General features: G+C 43.7%; 1 long non-coding RNA gene across 1 annotated transcript; it reads right to left on the reverse strand.

Annotated features, from left to right (window-relative positions):
* Nucleotides 1–2,944: 2,944 nt before the first annotated feature.
* LOC125540732 lies at nt 2,945–3,509 on the reverse strand. The gene is made up of 2 exons (XR_007297367.1): nt 3,460–3,509; nt 2,945–3,317 (listed from the first exon to the last, which is right to left on the reverse strand). It is a non-coding gene; the product is annotated as an uncharacterized LOC125540732 (long non-coding RNA).
* Nucleotides 3,510–19,002: the final 15,493 nt, after the last annotated feature.

Raw genomic sequence — 19,002 nt, forward strand, 5'->3', positions numbered from 1 at the left:
AAAAATTGATGTTTGATCAAACCATCAGGCCGGACATCGAGTGGTGTTTCAGTCACCATCTTGATGGTAGTAGATCTTCCAACACTTTGCCCACTCATTACCCTAAGTGAATCTGCCATAGCATTCTCCGAAGATAGCCACCAAGGTCCCCCCTGAAACTCCCTTTGTCGTGCACTTACTTGGCCAAGATCAGCAATGATCTGATCGAATCAACTAGACCCCCAATTGCCAAAAAAGGGGAGAGGGCAATGCATTGAACGACCATCAGGATCTGTTGATCTAGATTCACTCGTGGGTTCACAGTATATATGCATATGGTAGCGACGTGTCAGGCCGCAACATGACCACAGAAAAAAAAACACATATGAAGAAGAATGAACCAGGTCCACGATTTACCCTAGACCAGACCCCCGCTATCCATCATGCAACACCAAACCACCACCATCATGGATGCCTATCTCTCATGAGCATGCACCTCGACACAAAGTTATTGTGTGTAACACGCAAGCCAAAGGACGGCCCATCATCCACATAGCCAGAGCATCGCTGATGTTGCCCCACATGATGACAAGCAAACGGTGATGCTCCAACTGGTACGAAGAGCCATAAGCACCTCTTTGGGTGCAGGGTCTGCCCCCTTTGCGGCAAGGTCGAAAGTAGTGGCGAGGTAGATGGAAAGAGATTACCGTGCTCCGTAAGATGAGGTCTCGATTGATGCCTGCTAGGCAGGACAAGGGTATAAAGGGCCTGGGATGGGGAGGGAGGTGTCATAGGCGGCGAAATATTTGTGATGAGGAAAAGCTTTCAGGGTAGCTATTTTGGTTTGGCAGTGTATGCATTCTTTAGGGTTTCCTCTATATATATCCATAGATTTGTTTTCAAAAAATAAAATAAAAATATACATCCATAGATTCATAACTAGCGTGCCACCCCTTGGTATACCTTGAGTCTTTCTTTAGTAAGTGTACAGAGAAGATGGAACCAAGGACCTTTCCTACTGGTGTTACTAAATATGGAAAAATTAATTTGGTACGACCCTTCTTTATCAGCTGTAAACTGTTAATCACATCTTTATATGGAAACTAAGGTCGTGCAACAGTCCTATGATCGTTAGGTTCTTTATATATTTTTATCTTGTGATGTAAGTGGGAATGGGTACTGGAATCCATGCACTTTCCCGACAATGGTATAATTAAATCTAGAGGCTAAACGTAACCAGCAATCCAATTGGTTCACTATGGCTTGGGCAAATCTAGTTTCCACTAGTATAAAGCAAAGTGTAGGATCTGCTTTTCACCTGCAATCCTAATAAAGTACAATGATTAACGGCAACAGATAACTTCCGCACTTGACTTCATATTGACTGATCGGTGGGATTCACCTAGATCTCCAACAAAAATTATCTCTTCAAACTTTTATTTCGTCCTTTTAGTTACTCATACAGAATGTTGATGTATACATGTCCAAAATGATATATTTTTTGTATAGCTTTGTATACAACCAAAGAATGAAGGGATTAATTGAATGATCTAGCCTATAAGTTTTCTTTCTGTAATGTCTAGCCTATAATTTAAACAACTTAGGATACTGTGCCATCTTAGATGGCAAAACTTTCATCTATTGGTACATTTGGCGAGTTTAGTTTGGAAATTCTAGACCTTAATTAGTTTATTGATTTGCTCATCTTTCCTTCTTTTTTTTTGCTTTACCCAAGTTATATTAGCATTTTTTTAAATATATCATGCTTTTCGTATGTCCACTTTCAAATCACTGTTATTATTAAACAAAATAAAATTCCATGGTTAACTTTATAAACTAGAGCCTATAGGATATCACGTGTTTAGACGTGGGAATTGGTTGATGAAAATTGGGTTTATAACATGACAACCAAAACTAGAAAAATACATATGATTTATTATATTTTAATTATACAGTTGCAACAATATTTATGAAATATAAGTATAATAATTGAATGGAAAACATTTTCCCATGCATGGTTGAATGTTGTGTTTGGTTTTTTCTCATGCATATTGAGGTGGGCCTTATCCCATTCACAATTGTGTGGTGAGGTGGCATGTTTGTATGTTGAGATAAATAAGTTAGTGGGAATGACTCTCTTACGTATATAGGATTTGGATATGTAGTTATCTTACAATGGCTCTATTTAGTAATATGGATGGCAAATAGTCTCTTCATTCTTGTTTTCAGTACTTTGATACTAGTAGATATTTTCTCGCAAAAAACATCAATTGACTTAGCGTGTATATATGGGTGAAAACACCCCTCCATCATACAAATTCTCATCTAGATTATAGGCCGGAATGAGATGGACAGATCCATATAGCTGGTCATACATGCATTCATGGGTGTACATAATTGCCATTTATACATATCTTGTTGTTACACCAAAAAATTTGTACCTTTGAGAAATTACAAAAATCAAGCTTGAAATCATACAGAAGTGCCTATTAATGATATATGTATACTACAAAAGCGTGTTCAAATTCTTGAACCGAAGGAGAGGACACCACGGTACACATATCCATATACAATTTGTACGTAAGTCCCACATGCATTAAATAACCACATATACCATACGGAGGTTTTCCTAATGAGCGCTTGTTTGGGCATATTCTTTTCGAGATACGACAACGTGCATAGTTTACACATAAAACGGGATAAGATTAACATATGCTTACCAAATACCGACATACTTATGGCTTGATTCATGTCTACAGTACTATCGTACACATATGATCAACTACGTACTTGTTTAACCCTTCACATTTGAAGGAAAGTAGCTACTGAATCTTGTGGTTCAGTTTATTGTTCTAGCATCCAAAAGTTTTTAACATCAACTATACGACAAGTAAAGTGGCCTTGCAATAGAGTTGTTAAGACTCCTATTTATAAATATAATAATTTCAGAAGTACAATATACACGTACTTGAACATTAAGTCTTCAAAACAAGATAAAAGTTACATAGCAAGAACATACATGATCTCATACTTTTACTTATCTTCAGTTCTTTTCCGTGATAATATTGGAGTTAGTTTCCTCCGCCTTCTGTGCTCTCCTTGGAACTGTGGAACATCCCTTGGCAGGGGTAGTTCCCTAGGGGACACGCATGATGTATTTCCTCACCAGCAGGGGTATTCCTTCCATCAATAGAACTAGAAGTAAGTTTGCGCATGTTCTTCACTTGCATTGCATTCCCTTCGATGTTCCTTGAATGGACACATGGGCATGAATTGGTCAGAAGCATTGCCATGATCACCAACACAATGACTTTCATTGTCGATACTTCTTGTAGGCCCTAACAAATAAACATACATAGGTCACTCATTGAGCATCATTTTATGCAGCCTGTACAAAAAAACCATACATAGAGTGATATGGTAACAATTTTCAAAATAATACAATATCGAATGCACATGCAAAAGCTTGTAAATATTCACCAAACAATGATATTGCTGAAGTGCAGCTAAAGGCTTGTCATTCACCTTGTCTTGGTAGCCAAAAATGTGATATGGTGATGCACTACTTATAGGAGATAAAAGAGGTGATGTTCGATTTGAACTATTCAAGGTAAATCTTCTTGGGTAAAAACTTGATTCTCCACCAATAAAGATACTAGACAACTGAAAGTGGGTGAATTTGATGTACCTGGAATATGATAGGTCAATTTGCATTAATTGTAAGACTTTATCATGTGTCTGTAAACAATGTGAATGGACATTTACTGTCTTTCCCAACATTATCACACCAGGGGAATGAAAGTTGTAATGAGATATTGAATGTGTCTACTTTTCAGATATCTTATTGCTCTGGAAAAAATATTGACTTATTTAATGGTTGAATATAATGTAAAATGCAGTTTGAGGTGTACTTAATTAGGGGTGACTTTGAAACTACATATCAGCCTTGGTCCAAGAAAGACCGATATTTCATGTCATACTCTTTGAAATTAATCACCAGGGCACGGCATTGTCATGTTCCCTGATCTCTTCAGCACCACCACACTATTTGTTTAATCATATTGCCCTCTTTGCATGTTGACAGTATTGTTAATCATTATATTATTCAGCGCTCCCTGAAGTGAAATTTGCATGTTGCTGTAGGGAGGAACCAAACTGGCTATGTTCTTGAAAAAATAAAAAAAATTATGGCTGTGAGCTTGCTATTTTTTGGGGAATTATATATGGTTAACCGTTCTCATCAATGAAGTTATATTTGATTTTGATTGTAACGACTTCAGTCATTCTCCTTACACACTAACATATCGGTTCTTAGTTTACGAATCACTAGAAAAAATTGCGTACTAAACATCTGTTTATTAAGATGATATATTAAGGGAGTTGCGACACTATTGCATGTAAACTATTTGTTTTCAAATATTATCAAACCTGCTAATAAATACTCCCTCTATTCCTTATGTAAGGTGTATTATTTTTGGCACGGTGACCAAGGCACATAATTATAGACATGTTAGGACGAGATTATCGTTGGCAAACTTACTAGTTAGTAGCAAGTAAATCAGTTAGTCCAGAAAAGTATGAGATACATGCAATCGACAGAGAGATACTTTTCTTCTTTTCCTACAAGGAGAGATACAAATAATCAGGAGAGAGAGACACTTTCCCTTTTTCTGGAGGGCTAACAAGGAAATTATGAGGAATTAGAAGAAATGCACCTTACATTCTGGAATTTTATCAAAAAAATACACCTTATATAAAGTAATGGAGTGAGTACTTCGTCTAAGTACCTTTATTTTTATATAACTGAAAAAGTTAACTGAATTACTTCAGATAAGACATGGCCCAAATGGCCATAGGTTAGAGCAACTCTAGCCGATCCCCTAAACGGCTATAGAGGAGTAAAATTTCGGTTTTACTTCTCTAACCCGCACCTAGCTAAAGTAGTAAACCGAATAGAGGAGTAAATTTTTTTCTCCACTTCCTTCTGGACTCCTATATTCAGTCGGCCGCCCATTGCTCGATCAAAACATCTGCTCCCCTCCGCAGCCTCACCCACCACACTCTGTTGGCGCATCAATGCTGACGCCACCCTTCCTGCCTCCGCCAGCCACCACCCGCCACCGCCGATGCCAGGGGCGGATGCACGTTGGCACAACCAGTGTCACAGGACACCGGGTAAAATTTCTGCTTACCCTATATAACCCCGTATATTTAGGCTAGGACACCGGTCAATTCAAGAGCTGGACACCGGCTGGACCGGAAGCGAGCAAGGAGGCAAGTCAAGACAGCGACCAAGCGTGGCCCAGCTAGCAGTGGTCGCCCATTCGATCGGTTGGAGGTAGCCAGACCTAGATTGAATCGATCTTCTCCTTTGTACATGTGTGTCTACTTGCATCCTGACCTCGAATCTAATTGCATGACATGGTGTCGCGCGCTCGGCCAGTGGCTGTCAATGCATCCGCCCCTTTGCCAGCCGCCCCTGCTCTCGCGGCCAAGCGCACTCCGGCCACTCCCAGATCGCAGAATTAGTCCACTTGGTAACATCGTCAATCTCTCTCATGTTTGTCTAATTATTTTTCTTTCCGAATTGTATTTCTACTGATTTTAAATGCAAGGGTATTACAGTTGAAATTGGGTTGCCACCATTTGCTAATTTCTCTTGGGGTTCACATCTTGTTGACCGCGCACAGTGGGGAGGAAAACACAATTCAAGTTCTATTATCTTAGGCAGTTAAGGTCTATTGTCGTATGTTGCCGTCGCCAAGCAATTTTTTTTATTGTTTGGCTTTCTGATATTTGAGTGTTCAATTTTACGTAATCAACAAGAATTTCAGGAGAAACACTTGATTGCAGCAACCATCTTAGATACACCCTTATGAGACATGCAAATGTTATTTTTATGTATAGTATTGTTTGGTAACCATTGTGATGTACATGGTGTACACCTGGACCGCGGGGCATTTTGGTTCTAGGTCCGCCCCTGTCCAACGCAGAAATCGGTAGATCTACGTCTATCGCCGCCCCGCCGAATTTGACGCATCCGTCCGCCATCGCCTTTGCCATGGATTGGCCGGGTACCGAACCGCACAACCCAGACAATGACTCTGTGCCGCATGTAGGTATGGCCTCCTCCTCTAGACACTCGGATCTCACTCGTCGGCGAACCGCCGACAAAGACAGACGCCTGATCACTGATAGAAAAAGGGCCTATAGTCCCGGTTCGTAAGGGCCTTTAGTTCCGGTTCCTGAACCGGGACTAAAGTGTCGGTACTAATGCGCTGTACCTTTAGTCCCGGATCAATCCAGAACCGGGACTGATGGGCCTCCACGTGGGCAGTGCGTAGAGCCCAGGCAGGAGACCCTTTGGTCCCGGTTGGTGGCACCAACCGGGACCAATAGGCATCCACGCGTCAGCATTTCTGTGGTTGGGGTTTTTGTTTTTTTTTTTGAAGGGGGGGGGGGGGGGGGGTTTGGGGGTTTTGGGGGGGTTAATTTAGGTGTTTCATATATTGTGTTAGCTAGCTATAATTAATAGAGAGAAGTGTCCTCTCTTACGTCCGTGCTTGGTCGACGCTACGTACTATACATACGTATAGAGAGGACTAGACACGCTAGTTAGCTAGTAAGCAAACGAAGGAAACAGAAGATCGTCATGAACATATATGCATACAGAGAGAAGTGATATCGACCACCTCTCCTTCTCCGAGAGATTGGTCGAACAACAAGTTCTCGTATATCTATCCGACACTACCGGCTACATATATACAATAATTATCTCTTACAAATATAATCATACGGACTCATGGTCCACATAGTATTCTCCGTCTTCAGCGATCACTTGGTCAAGAAAGAATGCTGCCAATTCCTCTTGAATTGCTCGCATGCGAGCTGGTGCTAGGAGTTCATCCCGCTTCCGAAACATCTAATTTGAAGAAGGGGGTCAATACATATATATATGAATGAATGATACTCAATACAAATGATGGTAATAAAATAAAATTGTGAATGTTGTTATTTACGTACTTCATATTGTTCGTCAGAGTACCCGCCCCGCTCACAGGTCGTGTGGCGGATGGACTCGCAGACGTAGTATCCACAGAAATCATTCCCTTTTTCCTGCCACAACCACTTTACAAGAAATAGAGGTCAATCAAACTAATAAGCAAGAATGCTAAATGGTATTGATGAAACTAGCGCTTGAATCACTACGAGATGCGCGGAACATGCTACTATAGTACTTACTTTCGGGTGTCTAAATTGCAGCTCCTTCGGCAGTCCCGGAACTGTTTTGGTGAATTTTCTCCAAACCCTGCCGGACAAAGAAAACAATTACTTGATATCAGGAAATGAACAAAGTTGCTGATATGGTGGATAATGATCGATTTAACTTACTTCTTGAGGATTTCAGTCATGTTCGCATACTCCTGGGGATCTTTTCGTTTAGAGTCCAAGACGGTTACTACTCCCTGCTCAAGCCTAATCTCTAGGAGAATATAGTGGAAACTGCACACGCATGCATAACTCATCAATTACATTATTATAACCTGGACTAATATATAAGGGAAACCGAATATGCACAAGACAGTAACACTCACTTGAAGTTGTAAGGAAAGAGTATTATATCTTTGTTTTCGTTTTTTTGAATGATCGTAGCAAGTTGGCCTCGGTATCTCCGGGATGATGTTGAACCTCAGTTGCATCTATGAGATATGTGTTAATGAACCCAATATCACCGATTTGTCTTTTCTTCAATTCAGCGATCTTCATTCTGCATAATATAGTGAGGATAATTATAAATACATGCAATGAAAGAGATGAGATATATAGAGAGACTTAATGACAGAAGTAGTAGTACTTACAGACAGTAGCAGGTGATCGTTGTTTTGTCGAGGGCCAATTGATTGAAAAACTGATAGAACTCCTCAAATGGAATAGGCAACAGTTCAATTCCAACGAGGTCATGCTCCGGTTTAACTCTCGCATACAAAGTACTCCTCCCCCCAGACTCTCTGCAGATTTTCAAGTACCAATCATGTAATCTTCACATCATCGTTGTTAAAGATTTTTCATCTTTGACGAGAGGCTTCCCGTACTCGTATCTGTGTATCTGCACCTCCATGGTATCATAATGTACATCGTCGGGCAGGTAATCGTCAACATTGCCATAACCGGGCACCATCCTCGGATCGACGATGTCGCTAGGCACCTTGAGGGGGGGGGCACGATTGCTTCGCTTGTTCGCCGAGCTGGGCAATTTGTTTCCCAGCTGCTCGTCGTTCTTTCAGCCTTTGATCACTGACTGTACTTCCCGACCGCTCCGCTTCGGCCCATGTCTTTGCAATAATGCGCTCATAGTTGCCTTTTGGCGGAGACTTGGGTGGTTTTGCCAGGGCAGCCAGAGTGCGCTTCACTTTCACCGGATCTACCTTATCCTCCGGAGGTGGATGTCTCTTTGCTCTCAACCCTTGAAACTAGTCATCTACTTCGGTTCGCGCGATCTCGGCGTTCTCCTCCGGGGTCCTCTCATATGGTAACTTCTCTGGAGTCTTCAGAGAAGGACCGAATCTGTATGTCCTCCCGCCTCTGGTTGTACTGCTAGACGCCGACCGAGCAGACAGAGCGGTTGTCTTCTTTACTTGCTTACGAGGCAGAGGAGAAGGACTACGACGCGCCGGAGCAGCTGGAGCGGCGGCAGGTCTCTTCCGCCCTTGCTGACGAGGCGGAGAAGGAGGAGGCTGGCTGCTCGGGCGCGTCAGCGCAGGCGGAGAAGGAGGCGGAGTGCCGCCACGCGCCGGAGAAGGAGCCGGCCGAGGGCCTGATCGTCACTCGCCGAAGGAGGAGGTGGTGGAGGAGGCAGAGTGCCCTGACTCGCCGGAGGAGGAGGAGGAGGCGGAGGCGTCCAGTTCGGAAGGTTGATGAGCTCCTTCCGCCATAGGCATGGAGTCTTCAGAGCAGACCCCAGTCGAGTCTCCCCTTCACCGGTAGGGTGGTCAAGCTGGAGGTCTTCAAATCCCTCCGTTATTTCATCCACCATCACCCTAGCATATCCTTCTGGAATCGGCCGGTAGTGAAAAGTTGCGCCAGGTTCAGTAGGATAAACAGAGCCAACAGCCGCCTTGACCTTCAAATTCATCCATTGCGTCATAAGGTGGCAATTTTGAGACTCCGTGATAGCATCCACGGGATAGCTGGCAGGAGCCATCAAGGCATGCTCCGGCTGAAGCAGATCGGTGGAAGCCACGCTGCTTCTGTGCTGAGATGGCGGGGTAGCTCCGGGGGAGGCTTCGGCAGTACGTTTGCTGCGATTTGCTTCTCGTTCCTCTATCACGTCTACCCTTGCTTGCAGCGCCTGCATTTGGGTCTGCTGCACTTTTTTCCTCCTCTCATGGGATTTGTAACCGCCTGCGTCCGGAAACCCAACCTTCCACGGAATGGAGCCTGGCGTGCCTCGTGTCCATCCATGGTGCTCAGGATTTCCGAGTGCCATTGTGAGCTCGTCGTTCTCTCTGTCTGGAAAGAACTTCCCTTGCTGCGCTGCTTCGATATACTGCTTAAGCTTCCTGACTGTTATGTCCATTTGATCGTTCGTCCAAATGCACTTCCCTGTTACAGGGTCCAAGGTTCCGCCAGCCCCGAAGAACCAAGTCCGGCAACGGTCTGGCCAGCTAATTGTCTCTGGTTCGATCCCTTTATCAACCAGATCATTCTCAGTCTTGGCCCACTTAGGCCGGGCTACGAGGTAGCCACCTGACCCCGTGCGATGGTGAAGCATCTTCTTCGCAGCATTTTGCTTGTTTGTCGCCGACATCTTCTTACTCTTTTCCGATGTCTTTTAGGCCACAAATGCGGGCCAGTGATCTCTGATCTTCTCATATCTGCCCTTGAATTCTGGTGTCTCATTATTTTCGACAAACTTATTCAGCTCTTTCTCCCACCTCCTGAATAGTTTTGCCATCCTCTTAAGAGCAAAAGACTTGATTAATTTCTCTTTAACTGGGTTCTCTGGATTATCCTCTGGCGGTAGGGTAAAATTTGACTTCAGCTCAGTCCAAAGATCATTTTTCTGGATATCATTGACATAAGACACCTCAGGGTCTTCTGTAGCTGGCTTAAACCATTGCTGGATGCTTATCGGGATCTTGTCCCTAACCAGAACCCCGCACTGAGCAACAAATGCGCTCTTTGTCCGGAGGGGTTCAATCGGTTGGCCGTCGGGCGCGATTGATATGATCTCAAACTTTTCATCCGAGCTCAACTTTTTCTTCGGGCCTCGTCTCTTTACCGAAGTTGTGCTCGATCCGGAGGGCTAGAAAAAAGAACAAAGACTTAATTAATATGTGTACATACCAAAACGATGAATGCATCAATCAGCTAGTCAGCACAGGCTTAACTAATATATATACCTGGCCGGACTCGGTTCGGTCACCGGAGCCGTCATCACGGTCTCCTTCTTGCACCGGCATTGGGTCACCAAAGCCGTCCTCATGTTGTTCTTCTTGCACCGGCATTAGGTCACCATAGCCAGCTTGTTCACCCTCTCCTTCCATACCATCGGTTTCGTTGAGAAACAACGAGACAGCATCACTTCCTTCTGCGATTATGTCCCTCAACAACGCTTCTTTTGCTTCGTCTAGGGCGGTGTCCATAGTTTCTACAAATATTTACAACATGGCAATTATTATTCAAACATGACAGATGGATATATTAGTGCCAAACGTAGAACTAGCTACCTAATCATAGTAAGCTATCGGGAGGGGATATATATCGACAACGACGACACTACATCTATGTCCCTCGACGACCCTCGTTCCCGATAAAAAAAAGAGGAAGAAGAAGAAAAAAAAGAGGAGAAGAAAGAATGGAGGAGTAGAACTCCTCCATTCTTTCTTCTCCTCTTTTTTTTTCTTCTTCCTCTTCTTTTTTTATCCTCTTCTTCCTCTCATGTTCGAGAGCATCACCGAGGGGTCGGGAGGTTGCCTAGTGTCAAAGGATTCAACAAAACCATGTCTTCATCGTTAGGCGAAAGTAACATGTGCATGATGGTACGAAGCTCTCCAAAGTTATTTTGGAACGGAGTCCTAGATAGGATAATTCGCTTTTTGGTACAAAGTTCAGCAAGAACCTTCCAAATATCGTTATTTGGAAGGCCTTTGCTGAAATTCATACAAGAAGGCAAATTATCCTATCCGGGACACCATTCCAAAATAATTTTGGAGGACTTCGTCATGCCCTGGTTACTTCTGGCTAATGATGAAGCCATGGATTTCTTCAATACTTTGACACTAGGAAACCTCTCTCGACCCCTTGGCGATCCTCGACCCCTCGACGACCCTGGAACCCTCGACCCCTTGGCGATCCTCTTCTTCCTCTCATGTTCGAGAGGATCGCCGAGGGGTGGGGAGGTTGCGTAGTGTCAAAGGATTCAACAAAAGCATGTCTTCATCATTAGGCGAAAGTAACATGTGCATGATGGTACGAAGCTCTCCAAAGTTATTTTGGAACGGAGTCCTAGATAGGATAATTCGCTTTTTGGTACAAAGTTCAGCAAGAACCTTCCAAATATCGTTATTTGGAAGGTCTTTGCTGAAATTCATACAAAAAGGCAAATTATCCTATCCGGGACACCATTCCAAAATAATTTTGGAGGACTTCGTCATGCCCTGGTTACTTCCGGCTAATGATGAAGCCATGGATTTCTTCAATACTTTGACACTAGGAAACCTCTCTCGACCCCTCGGCGATCCTCGACCCCTCGAACCCTCGACGACCCTGGAACCCTCGACCCCTAGACGACCCTGGAACCCTCGACCCTCGACCCTATAGAACCCTCGAACCCTCGACCCTGAAACCCTCGACCCTTGACCCCTTAACGACCCTCGACCCTCTACCCTAGTTCCCGACCCTCGACCCCTCGGCGATCCTCGACACCCTCGTTCCCGATAAAAATTAAGAAGAAGAAGACAAAAAAAGAGGAGAAAAAAAGGGAGAAGAAGCTCCTCTATTCATTCTTCTTCTCCTCTTTTTTTCTTCTTCTTCCTCTTCTTCCTCTCCTCGTCTTCTCCTTCTTCTTCTCCTTCTTTCTCTACTTATTTTCCTTTTCCTTATTTTACTTTTTCCTCTCCACTAACATAAAATGCACTAACCTAAAATGCAACAAATATAAAATGCACTAAATCGATCAACTAACCTAAAATCAGTGATAAAATGCACGAACCTAAAATCGATATCTACTAACAACTTAAAAAAATTAATACATATATGAAAAAATGCATATATGAAAAAAAACATCATCATATCATCAACAGAAAAAAAATAGTATTTTTTCTAAAAATCTATCTTTTGCATATATACATCAACATATATATACACTAACCTAAAATGCACAAAAATGCTATCAGAGAGGGGGTATATCGACCCCCCTCATGTATCCACATACATACATCTATACATACATACATTTCTCATATATACATACATACATTTCTCATATATACATACATACATTTCTCATATATAAGTTTTTCTTCTTCTTCCTTTCTTCCATTTTCCTAGCTAGATATATAAATTTTTGCATATATAAAATACATATATACTTGCATATATGTATAAATTTTTGCATATATAAACTTTTGCATATATAAAGTTTTTCTAAAATCTAACTTTTGCATATATGAACATATATACATAGAGAACATATACATATATGCACATTTTTATAATAATGAAAAAAATAATAGGAAAGAGCGCCGGCGGCCGGACCGAAGGTGGCGGCGTGTGGTCGGGGCGACGACGACGGGGTTGGGGAAGGGGCGCCGCGCGCGGCGATGGCGACGGGGTCGGGGAAGGGGCGGCGCACGCGGCGACGACGACGGGGTCGGCGAACGGGTGGCGCGCACGGCGACGGCGAGGGGGTCGGGGCAGGGGCGGCGCGCGCGGCGACGACGATGGTGTCGGGGCCGGTAGGGGCGGCGGGCGCGGCGACGGTGTCGGGGCAATGGCTCGGCGGCGGAGACGACGAGGTGGACCAGCCTGACGGCGTCGGGGCAAGGCTCGGGGGCGACGGCGACGAGGAGCAGAAGGCGTCGGGGCGAGAAGAAACAGATGGATTTTGGCGAAAACTGCAAAGTGCTGTATATATAGCAAGAGCATTGGTCCCGGTTCGTGGCACAAACCGGGACTAAAGGGGGGCATTAGTCCCGGGTCGTAGCACCAACCGGGACTAATGCCCCCTTTAGTCCCGGTTGGTGCCACCAACCGGGACCAAAGGCCTGTGCTGCCCCGAACCCAAATATTTAGTCCCACCTCGCTAGTTGAGAGGGAGGCGCACCTGTTTATAAGGTGCGGTGCACCTTCCCTCTCGAGCTCCTCTCTAAAGCAATCTTTCGGGCCTAACACTACAATCTGTGCCTGTGGGCCTACTGGGCCTCCCGCGGGCCTGAATCCTGGCCCATGGTAGGGTTTCTAGTCGTATTCAGGCCGTGGGGGCCCAGTAGGTGGCACTTTTTTTGTTTTTTTGTTTCTACTTAGAACTAAATACTTATAGTTTTGTAGTGATTTCTTTTTTATTTTAGGTCACAAAAATTATAAACTTTCTGTTAGTGCCATTAGTTTTAAAATTTGAATAGTTTAAATTTGATTTTTTTTAAAATTAGTGTGAATCACTAGTTTATGAATAACTTTACTATAAAAATTGATTTTTGAGTCAATCTTTTTCCTGCTATTTAATATTACTGTGTTTTATCATTATACTCAATTTGGTAATTTTAGTTAGTCATAACAAATATTATAGGGGTGAGCCCTATTTTTTTCCAGTTTTTTTATTTTGTTTTCTACATTATTTATTTCCTTTTGTTTTTTGCTTTATTTTTTTATTCTTTTTGCTTTTAGTTTTAGAAAAATTATAAACTTTCTGTTAGTGCCATTAGTTTTCAAATTTGAAAACACTTTTTTAGTTTTTTTGTTTTCTTTGTTGCTTTATTTATTTTATTTTGTTTCTACTTACAACAAAATACTTATTGTTGCTATTTTTACTTTTTTCCAGTTTTTTTGTTTTGTTTTCTGTATTATTTATTTTCTTTTGTTTTTTGCTTTATTTTTTAATTCCTTTTGCTTTTAGGTCAGCAAAATTATAAACTTTCTGTTAGTGCCATTAGTTTTAGAAAAAATATAAACTTTCTGTTAGTGCCATTAGTTCTCAAATTTGAATAGTTAAAATTTGAACATAGATGCACCTATAGAGAAAATTCGACCTAAATTCATAGTTTTCAAATGAACTCTGAAAAAGTTGGCATAGCATACTCGTCTGTTACAAATTTGGCATGGTATCATCATAATAGTTGCGGGAGAAAGTCTTCACTTTTTCTTCGCTTGTGTCATTTGCTTATTGCGCCATAACCATGGATAATTTTCATTGTTTATCAGGATGCTTGGGTCAGCCTTGACATTGAAGGGAGGAATTTCATAAAACTTTTCATAATCTTCAGACATGTCTGTCTTGCCGTCCACTCCCAGGATGTCCCTTTTTCCTGAAAGAACTATGTGGCGCTTTGGCTCATCGTATGACGTATTCGCTTCCTTATCTTTTCTTTTTCTCGGTTTGGTAGACATGTCCTTCACATAGATAACCTGTGCCACATCATTGACTAGGACGAACGGTTCATCAGTGTACCCAAGATTTTTCAGATCCACTGTTGTCATTCCGTACTGTGGGTCTACCTGTACCCCGCCGCCTAACAGATTGACCCATTTGCACTTAAACAAAGGGACCTTAAAATCAGGTCCGTAGTCAAGTTCCCATATGTCCACTATGTAACCATAATATGTATCCTTTCCGCTCTCGGTTGCTGCATCAAAGCGGACACCGCTGTTTTGGTTGGTGCTCTTTTGATCTTGGGCGATCGTGTAAAATGTATTCCCATTTATCTCGTATCCTTTGTAAGTCAATACAGTCAAAGATGGTCCCCTGGACAACAAGTACAACTCATCACAAACAGTGTTATCACCTCTGAGACGTGTTCCCAACCAACTGCTGAAAGTCCTGATGTGTTCACATGTAATCCATTCGTCACACTGCTCCGGGTGTTCGGAGCGCAGACTGTTCTTGTGTTCATCGACATACGGGGTCACCAAGGTAGAGTTCTGTAGAACTGTGTAGTGTGCTTGAGATCAAGAATATCCGTCCCTGCATATTATTGAGTCTCTTCCAAGAGTGCCTTTTCCAGTCAGTCTCCCCTCATACCGCGATTTAGGGAGACCTATCTTGTTAAGGCCAGGAATGAAGTCAGCACAAAACCCGATAACATCCTCTGTTTAATGGCCCATGGAGATGCTTCCTTCTGGCCTAGCGCGATTACGGACATATTTCTTTAGGACTCCCATGAACCTCTCAAAGGGGAACATATTATGTAGAAATACGGGCCCCAGGATGACAATCTCATCGACTAGATGAACTAGGACGTGCGTCATGATATTGAAGAAGGATGGTGGGAACACCAGCTCGAAACTGACAAGACATTGCGCCACATCACTCCTTAGCCTTGGTATGATTTCTGGATCGATCACCTTCTGAGAGATTGCATTGAGGAATGCACATAGCTTCACAATGGCTAATCGGATGTTTTCTGGTAGAAGCCCCCTCAATGCAACCGGAAGCAGTTGCGTCATAATCACGTGGCAGTCATGGGACTTTAGGTTCTGAAACTTTTTCTCTGGCATATTTATTATTCCCTTTATATTCGACAAGAAGCCAGTCGTGACCTTCATACTGAGCAGGCATTCAAAGAAGATTTCTTTCTCTTCTTTCGTAAGAGCGTAGCTGGCAGGACCTTTATACTGCTTCGGAGGCATGCCGTCTTATTCGTGCAAACATTGCAGGTCCTCCCGTGCCTCAGGTGTATCTTTTGTCTTCCCATACACGCCCAAGAAGCCTAGCAGGTTCACGCAAAGGTTCTTCGTCACGTGCATCACGTCGATTGAGGAGCGAACCTCTAGGTCTTTCTAGCAGGGTAGGTCCCAAAATATAGATTTCTTCTTCCACATGGGTGCGTGTCCCTCAGTGTCATTTGGAACAGCTAGTCCACCGAGACCCTTTCCAAAGATTACATAGTGTAAATCATTGACCATAGCAAGCACGTGATCACTGGTGCGCTTGGCGGGCTTCTTCCGGTGATCTGCCTCGCCTTTGAAATGCTTGCCTTTCTTTCGACATTGATGGTTGTTCGGAAGAAATTGACGATGGCCCAGGTACACATTCTTCCTGCATTTGTCCAGGTATATACTTCCAGTGTCATCTAAACAGTGCGTGCATGCGTGGTATCCTTTGTTTGTCTGTCCTGAAAGGTTACTGAGAGCGGGCCAATCGTTGATGGTCACGAACAGCAACGCCTTAAGGTTAAATTCCTCCTGTCTGTGCTCATCCCACGTACGTACACCGTTTTCATTCCACAGAGGTAAAAGTTCTTCAACTAATGGCCTTAGGTACACATCAATTTCGTTGCCAGGTTGCTTAGGGCCTTGGATGAGAACTGGCATCATAACGAACTTCCGCTTCATGCACATCCAAGGAGGAAGGTTATACATACATAGAGTCACGGGCCAGGTGCTGTGATTGCTGCTCTGCTCCCCGAAAGGATTAATGCCATCCGCGCTTAAAGCAAACCATACATTCCTTGGGTCCTTTGCAAACTCATCCCAGTACTTTCTCTCGATTTTTCTCCACCGCGACCCGTCAGCGGGTGCTCTCAACTTCCCATCTTTCTTTCGGTTCTCACTGTGCCATCGCATCAACTTGGCATGCTCTTCGTTTTTGAACAGATGTTTCAACCGTGGTATTATAGGAGCATACCACATCACCTTCGCAGGAACCCTCTTCCTGTGGGGCTCACCGTCAACATCACCAGGGTCATCTCGTCTGATCTTATACCGCAATGCACCGCATACCGGGCATGCGTTCAGATCCTTGTATGCACCGCGGTAGAGGATGCAGCCATTAGGGCATGCATGTATCTTCTCCACCTCCAATCCTAGAGGGCATACGACCTTCTTTGTTGCGTATGTACTGTCGGGCAATTCGTTATCCTTTGGAAGCTTCTTCTTCAATATTTTCAGTAGCTTCTCAAATCCTTTGTCAGCCACAGCATTCTCTGCCTTCCACTGCAGCAATTCTAGTACGGTACCGAGCTTTGTGTTGCCATCTTCGCAATTGGGGTATAACCCTTTTTTGTGATCCTCTAACATGCGATCGAACTTCAGCTTCTCCTTTTGACTAATGCATTGCGTCCTTGCATCGACAATGACCCGGCGGAGATCATCATCATCGGGCACATCGTCTGGTTCCTCTTGATCTTCAGCAGCTTCACCCGTTGCAGCATCATTGGGCACATCGTCTGGTTCCTCTTGATCTTCACCAGCTCCCCCCGTTGCAGCATCACCGTATTCAGGGGGCACATAGTTGTCATCGTAGTCTTCTTCTTCGCCGTCTTCCATCATAACCCCTATTTCTCCGTGCCTCGTCCAAACATTATAGTGTGGCATGAAACCCTTGTAAAGCAGGTGGGAGTGAAGGATTTTCCGGTTAGAGTAAGACCTCGTATTCCCACATTCAGTGCATGGACAACACATAAAACCATTCTGCTTGTTTGCCTCAGCCGCATCGAGAAACTCATGCACGCCCTTAATGTACTCGCGGGTGTGTCTGTCACCGTACATCCATTGCCGGTTCATCTGCGTGCATTATATATAATTAAGTGTCCAAATTAATAGCAGTTCATCATCACATTAAAACCAAAGTGCATACATAGTTCTCATCTAACAACATATAGCTCTCCAGAGCATCTAATTAATTAAACCATACATTGAAACTATGTAAAACATTTCAATGCGAAAACAAATGCGATCATAATCGCAACCAAGGTAACAATTGATCCAACGGCATAATGATACCAAGCCTCGGTATGAATGGCATATTTTCTAATCTTTCTAATCTTCAAGCGCATTGCATCCATCTTGATCTTGTGATCATCGACGACATCCGCAACATGCAACTCCAATATCATATTCTCCTCCTCAATTTTTTTTTATTTTTTCCTTCAACAAATTGTTTTCTTCTTCAACTAAATTTAACCTCTCGACAATAGGGTCGGTTGGCATTTCCGATTCACATACATCCTAGATAAATAAAATCTATGTCACGTTGGTCGGCATAATTTTCATAAACAATAAATGAACCAATAGTTATAAAGATAATATACATACCACATCCGAATCATAGACAGGACGAGGGCCGACGGGGGCGGATACCAAAACCATCGCACTATATAAGATGCAATAATAAATGTAAGAAAATGATACAAGTATCTATCTAAACATACAAGTAAGAATATTTTTCCTTTCAGAAAGAAGATAAGAACAAGAGGCTCACCACGGTGGTGTCGGTGATGAGATCGGCTCGGGTGATCAACGGCGGTGAAGACGGGGACGGGGCGTGACGGACCGCTAAATCTAGACAAATCTCGAGGAAAATGGAGCTTGGAGGTCGAGCTTCGAGAGGAGAAAGCTTAAGTAGTGTGGCTCGGGCATTCCATCGAACACCTCATGTGCATAGGAGGTGAGCTAGAGCACCACAAAGCCCTCTCCCCCTCGGCCAGAAAAAACAGAGCATTGTGCTCTGCTCTTGCGCGAGGGGGTATATATAGGCACCTCATTGGTCCCGGTTGGTGACATGAGCCGGGACTAAAGGGGAGCCTTTGGTCCCGGTTCAAGCCACCAACCGGGACCAAAAGGTCCAGATGAACCGGGACCAATGGCCCACGTGGCCCGGCCGGCCCCCTGGGCTCACGAACCGGGACCAATGCCCACATTGGTCCCGGTTCTAGACTGAACCGGGACTAATGGGCTGACCCGGCCTGGACCAAAGCCCTGTTTTCTACTAGTGGATTGTCGGTCGGGCTCGGAACTGGCTCAGCGGCTTGCTGCCTCCCTGCTGCCGGTCATCAAGTGCGACGACTATCCACGGCATGTGGTGCA

The sequence above is a fragment of the Triticum urartu genome, chromosome 2 (assembly GCF_003073215.2).
Source record: "Triticum urartu cultivar G1812 chromosome 2, Tu2.1, whole genome shotgun sequence".
Lineage (NCBI taxonomy): Eukaryota > Viridiplantae > Streptophyta > Magnoliopsida > Poales > Poaceae > Triticum > Triticum urartu.